The 7315-nt window shown below is 42.3% G+C and overlaps 1 pseudogene; it reads right to left on the bottom strand.

Moving 5' to 3' along the window:
* Positions 1 to 1038: 1038 nt before the first annotated feature.
* LOC121136145 lies at positions 1039 to 1741 on the bottom strand (annotated as a pseudogene).
* Positions 1742 to 7315: the final 5574 nt, after the last annotated feature.

Raw genomic sequence — 7315 nt, forward strand, 5'->3', positions numbered from 1 at the left:
AACCTCAGACCTAGGGTAAAAGAAACAAGGAAAGACATTGTCCTCCATAGCCTCCTCCTTACCTTGTGAGCCTGAATCCCCAGAAGGTTGTTTCCTGTGGGTTGCTGCATCCAGACTGGAGACTCTCAGACCTTCTCAGCTTGAGGCAAAGGACAGCATGCAGCAGGTTTATGTAAACACTCAAGTGACACTGGAAGTAGAGAGACAATCCTAACAAAACAAACATTTTTCATGTCACAAGTCCTGGCAGCTTCCGTCTTTCATTGTCAAGATTTCTATTGATTGGGTAAGAATTACACACATTCTATCAAAAACCCAGAACATCAACACAAACTCTTCCAGCAACCATTTCCCTGGTGGATGAAATGATGGGTTTTTATTGGTTCAGCCTCTAGGATACTCCCATCTCAATCCAGCCAACTTTTTTTTTGGAGAGAAATCTCTGGAGTCCACTGAATTGTATTTTCTAATCAAAGCATTGAGAGAGATTCGTCATCTTTACAGACAGAGAAGACTCCCTAGCTTCATCTCAGTTGTATGGATTTGTTTCTCTAGCTGGCAAGGAAAGGAAGAGCCAGGGCTCAAGGAGGGGAGTGAAGTAAAAGCAGCGACTTGAATACAGGCTAAACACACACAACAACACACACACACACACACACACACACCACCAGCAGCATCACTACCACCTACACTGACACCACCCAGGACATGAATAGATTGAAAGTTCTGAGCCAGGACAAGCCATTCCATCTTTTTCTAACTTAGCTTGGGCAAGGCTTACTCTGAAGCTTCCCTTTGAATCAGAACATGGGAACCCCCTACATTGACCACAAAATTTATTGTCTGACCTCTCAGTTAGTTTTGTCCAAATTTTCTGTTTCTCATTATTTATTCTATATTTCTATGGCATTTCTAGAGTTAAGTATGGTAGGTAGTAAAATGGTTGCAATGTAAAGATTCAGTACTATCTCAACAGAAAGGAGTGTTGGAAAGGTGAACAGCAATAAACCATAGAGTTAGAAAGAGGCTAACAGCAGTGCTTACCCAGGAAAACAAGGTGTGCATGGGCCCACAAAAACAGCAATCTTAGGCTCATTGTCTTATATTCACCTTTCTTCTTTCTCAATGACTTCAAACCCCTCAGGGCTAGGTCACTGTTGGAGCTTACACTACCAATGGATAGCGACATCTGGGTACTGGACCAAAGTCTTCAGTTTCAGTATCTCTTGGCAACTGGCAATATATTTCTTCTTTGCTGTGTTTTTTAATAAGATACTGTTCCCGGTGGAGATAGTCACTGTACAGTGCCTGCCTCTTCTAGTGCCCGTGGAGTGCTTATCCTGAAGCAGGAAGCGTGCTTCTGAAGGGCTTCATAGAGCTTTTGGACACTGCACCCCCAGAAGCATGTAAGACGACTATCTTCAAGGCAGCCTGCTGTCAAGGTCATGCCGGCCGCTAGTGAAGCTGAAGACGAGTTAGTGATCTCTAAACCGAAAGGGTTCTTGACTTGTCTCATTGGTTTCTTGAACACTCTTGTGCTGAACTGGATTTCTTCCGAATTTCTCAGAATTACGGGAACATCCCAACCAAACCATCCTAGAACCAGGCCGGTGGTGACGATGAAGCAGGTGAAAACCACCGCGATGTAGAAGAGCGGCGAGTATTCATAGAGCGTTACCAGGAACACTGAGGCCATCAGGGTCTCCTGAGCTCAGACCGGCCCAGCCCGGCTGGCCAGGACCAGACCCAGTATGGCGCCCCGGAGCGGACAAACTTGGTAGGTCCTCACTCGGCCAGGCTTCTGGTGAGGTTGTGTCAGGGCAGTGTCATTATTTCCTCTAAGGGCAGGGGGAACATGGTCCCAAAGCACAAGTGGCTTGGTCCAGATTGTTTTGTGGCCACAAAAATAAGACTCTCAGTCATACTGGAGAACAACATCTAAATTAAGTTGCAATTTTAAAAAGTGGCTCAAGAGAGAAAGACACCGTGAGGCAGAGTTCAATCAGAGGGGATTTTTATTTGGGGAAAAGGATCATAAAGAGGGGACAGGGGAGGCAGGAGACCAGCCTCTAGGGACAGGAGCAGCGGGAGATAGGAAAGACAGGCAGAGAGAGAGGAGCTGACAGACGGGGGTTGGGGGGTGGGGTAGGGGGTGGGGTGGAGGGGGCTGGGCCCTTTTCAAGGGGAACATAGTGGTCCGGCGGTGGTGGTGCACATCTTTAATCCCAGCACTCGGGAGGCAGAGGCAGGCAGATCTCTGTGAGTTCAAGACCAGCCTGGTCTACAAGAGCTAGTTCCAGGACAGCCTCCAAAGTCACAGAGAAACCCTACCTCAGAAATCCTCCCCCTTAAAAGGGGGAACATAGTGAATAGACACAGCTGGTGCTCTTAGTGGCAGCAGTTGAAGGTGTATCCTGTCAGAACTCCAAAGGCAGTCCAACACAAATGCCTAAATACTAACACAAGTGGTCCAAAAACAAAAAATTGTGTATTCAGCATCAGGTGTTGTATTTTTTTAAAAGTAAACTGCTGACAAGTTTGCAACCCATCCATGGAAGTAACCAAAGTGATGATGGGTCATTGTGGCTCATGATGTGTGTTTGTGGTTTGGCCACAAGTGAAAACACACTGAGAATTATTGTGTTTAGATGTTTGGAAGGCTGTCATATGGAAAAACTGAACTTTCTACAGGAAGGCTAAGTGATTGGGGATGTCCTTCTCTATGCTGTGAATATACGTTTCTCTCATCGATTGATGAATGTCTTGGCCAATGGACAGGTAGCATTTAGCAGGTGGAAAAATCCAAACAGGGATGGAGAAGGGTAGCAGGCAGAGTAAAGGAAGCACCATGTAGCTGCCAAGGAAGCAAGAGACCTGGGCATCACTGGTAAGCCAGGACGATGTGGAAATGTACAGATTAATAGACATGGGTTAATAACTAAGAGAGAGATAGCCAATAAGAAGCCTGAGCCATAGACCAAGCAGTTTATAATTGATAAAAGCCTCTGTGTTTATTTAGGTCTAAACAGCTGCAGGACTGGGGGAGACAGAAACTTCCATCCACATTAGCACCCAGCACAACCCTGAGATTAAGAGTCTCATGCTCTACCAACTGAGCTAGTCCATAAGGAAATAGAGAGAAATAATTCATATGATTGAGGTAAAGGAACTCTGCCATTTAGAATGAGGAGAGATGAGCTTGTGAGATGAGCCTGTGACACAGCCCACCATCAAGAGCACGCTATGACATAGACTATGACTTGACGCTAATCACCGATTGAAAAACTTTTGCATGAAAATAAAAATTATGTTTGGTTCTGGGGTGTCTCCCCACTAAGTGTTCCTATTACTTAAATAGTAAAATACAGCCTTAAGGAAGTTACTTCCTAATGTCCCAACATAGATCTCCAAAATATGCTTAGATGCCAAAGACCTTGCAGAGACTGAGATAGTTTGCACTATATTCATATGGCTTATGAAAGATCCATCAATAACCGTAACAACATTGCAATAAGACTTAAGGCTTATGCTTTCTGCCGGCTTCCATTTCTCTCTGTGAATAAAAAGTATAACTTGACATATTACCCTAAACAAGTGATGAGTTTAAGTTGAGGTGACATACTTGTGTAGAAATCAGAGCCAAAGTGAGATACTTAGTGTCTTCTTATGGAAGTGTGGTTTGTAATAAAATCCCTGATGTACAGACAGTGCTTACTACATGACACATTGTGCTGAGTTCTTGATATCTACATTTTAATTTGCTCCTGACAAACCACTAGGAGATGTGACTACTCTATATTCATTTACTAGGAGATTTATGCTGAGACATTGGGAAGTGCATGACAGGAGTGCAGCAGGTGCTCATTGGGCTGGATGTGCCAACTTTGGGAAGTCTCAAGGTCTGGGAGCGTGTTCCTTATTCTAAATAAAACTGTGTCAAAGTGCCAAATTCAAAGAAAAAAATTCTAGGCATTGTGTAAATCACTGGCGTTGGGTAAAGGGGAGCTGGTGGCTTTTTCGGGGCCGAACTGGGATCCTTGTGCAGTAATTTGCTCCTGTTCTGCTGTTAATGTTCTGGCCACATGGGCATCAAAATATAAATAGAGTTCTTAATTGGTCTAAGTAATGAAAACACAGAGTCAGATATAGAAGAGACTGCTGAGAGGTCAGAGAGAAGGAGCAAACCACCTGCACACCTTACCCCCTTAGCATCTCAGTAGACAAGAAAGAGAGTTCCCATATCTCCCTGCTTATATCCCATTTCCACCTAGCTAGCTCGCTTCCTTCCTGTCTGCACAGGCTTCCAAATCTCTATAGTTAGCTAGTGGCCAGCTCCACTCTCTGACCCTCAGACCGGCTTTATTTGTACAAGCAAAATACCGCCACACACTGCATGAAACATTTTCATGTTGAATCACTTCAAATGCAAATGAAAGCATGACAAATATTTGATGTTAGAAGAATAAGCACTCCCAACTGCCATTAAAGAAGATCCCAGACTAGTGTGGAGTTCAAGGAAGAAGCTCACAGGGAGATGTGAGGCAGAGGCGAGTTCTCAGTTCCTGTCCATTGTGCCCCCTGCCATCATGCAGAAAGTGCTGTCTTTGCTTCAACCAGTGGGGAAAAGTATGTATTTTCTTCTCATGCTTGTCCTCTATAAATCAGTAAAACCTTTTTTATGGAGTATTACTTTTCTTTAAAAGTAAAGTTTTACCAGCTTTCTCTTCCCTAGTCATGGATTGTCTACTGGTTCTTCAAATTACAAAAAGGAATGAAAAGTGTTATATTCTCTGAAAATACTGTGGCCACAGAAGAAAAAAAATATCATGCTTACCAGAATTGCAGCAGTCAACTCATCATCTTCACAAATATCCACAAGGGTTTTTCCAAAACGTTGCCCAGTGTTTGGGGCTGGTGTGTCTAGATGTACATAGCCAGGGACCCACTGGAAAATCTAGTTTAGGAAGGAACAACTTCTTCTAATTGCTTTCTTTGAATCTGAGGAATCATGGAGGCCATTACAGTAACTTGATGATTTTCTAATATGGAATTATAATGCTTGCTTAAATAAGCTGCATATATCAAATAATTTTAAAAAAATGAATACAGTGGGCAGGCTGTAAACATGTGAAATTTCACCATATACCTTATCATTTGTCTTTTCTGTATTTACCCCTTAAATGTACTCAGCTCACTGCTCGAGGTGGTACTAGATAGGATCCTGACTCTGGGAAGCAACACTAAGTTAGATACTCACAGCTCTGGATAAGTCTGTTTCCTTCGGAATAGACTTAGAGGTCAGAAAATTAGTAAGGGGAGATGGGGAGAAATTTCAAGGCAGGGGAAAGAGAGCACAATGATAAAAAAGGGTAGGAAGAATCATAAAAACAGATATCAAATGAGTGAGAGTGAGAAGGCAGCATAGGGGAGGAAATACTGACTAGGACGATAACTAACATTAAATGTTCTATTGAAAAGCCATCAGGAAGCCAACTATCATAGCAGCTGCATGAATAGTATACATATACATATGTAAAAAGAGTATAAGTGGAGTTACCCACTAGCAAGTGATACACTAGACTTCTTAGGCTGACTGATACAAGTATAGTGCTAGAAATGGGATACTTTTTGTGAGCTGTTGGCCAGTGGATCCTGTAGACTCCCAAGGCTATTGATCTTGGTAAACCTCAAGAACTTGACATTAAGTTCCTATTATTGAGGATAACATATGCTTGACTCACAGAAATGGGGTTGTCAACCTGGTCATGGCCTGGAAGTTTCCTTCCATTCTTGCTATGTACACTACTGGAGAACAGGAGTAATCATCAGTCTTACATCCTTGTGACCCTGTGAACTACAAAAACAAATGTCCTGCCAAGGTTTCCCCAGTGCTGCAGTAGTGACACAAATGCCATGGGTTACCAGCCGTGTTATGACCTTGTTAATGTCCAGTCCCCAAGATGGAATATATATCTGGCACCATTATCAAGGTCAACAACCTCTACCAACATGGGCTGAGGCCTTAAGCTAAAGAAAAAATCACCTTTTTTAAAAAATAAATTTTGGAGCAAACAGATGCCGTAAAGTTGCTGAGAATCCCACACAGAACATTTACCCTTCCTTTCCTTTTGACCACTTGACAATTTTTTATGAACTCTGTAATGAAGTTTGAGATGCTAAAAAATCACTCTTTAAAGCCAATATATGTACATATGTTAAGTCAACTCCTAATGATTTATGCAATAGATTAGTGCAATTCTCAGTCCTCATAAGAGTTGCTTTTTTGGCAGTAGATAGTGATTTAACACACAAATTCACATCTGGTGAATGAGAGGTGAATAAAAGGTTATTGAGTGCAGAGTCTAAGTGGTATGTCAATATGTCATAGTCCTTCCTCCTATGGCTCAAGGATACTTGCAGAGAAGAGAGCAGAAAGACTACAAGAGACAAAGGAAGTACCAGACTACAATGAAAAAATGTTTTTCACACACAAAACAGCAGCTACAAATATGAACACTAGAAATAATCCCTGCATGGGGAATGGAGTTGGGCAGAAAGTCTTACCCCCATGTGATGAGCTATGGATAGTTCCTTTCTGCTAGTAGTGACATTCAGCTTGCTTTAAGGATGTTGCCTCCAATTGGTGAACGATGCTCTGGTGTATGGCCACACACCCAAGAATATATGACAATATAAAGAGGACAAACAGAGGATGGGTTTGGAAAAAGGCATGAATGTGCGGGAAGTGAGGGAGTTGGGATTAAACATGACAAATATGCAATATATGAAATTGCAAAAGGATTAATAAAAGCTCTCTGATCTTATGTTTACTCCGTTTTATTATGAGTGAGACTACCTATGTGTGAATGACATTAAGAACTGCACAGCTCAAGGAATGATCAAAGACCTGTTCATAAAATGTTAACCTTTCAGTGGTTTCTGTCATTCTAAACAAAACTGTCTGCTTAGCTATAGTTCATTTGGATGAGCAGCCAGGAACAGGTATAAGGTTCTGAACGAAGGCATGCCATCCCATTCCTGCAATTAATACTCCATCATCTTAAAAAGGAGAGAAGGGAGAAAGCACACACCGCACATCACCACATCCTAGAGGGGGTTTCCACAGGTCAATAGATATAAACATTTGATGACTGAACATGGAGATAGACATTTCACGTTTTCTATGTGACCTGGTGTCTCTATTCTTAAACTGATTTCATTAGTTCAAACACCATCCAAATATATCCTACTCTTTAATGGGAATACTGTAAGAGGAAGACTCTGTCCTAGCTAGGTAGCATCAACTTGACATAAG

Source organism: Mesocricetus auratus, unplaced genomic scaffold (genome assembly GCF_017639785.1).
Source record: "Mesocricetus auratus isolate SY011 unplaced genomic scaffold, BCM_Maur_2.0 Super-Scaffold_100051, whole genome shotgun sequence".
Lineage (NCBI taxonomy): Eukaryota > Metazoa > Chordata > Mammalia > Rodentia > Cricetidae > Mesocricetus > Mesocricetus auratus.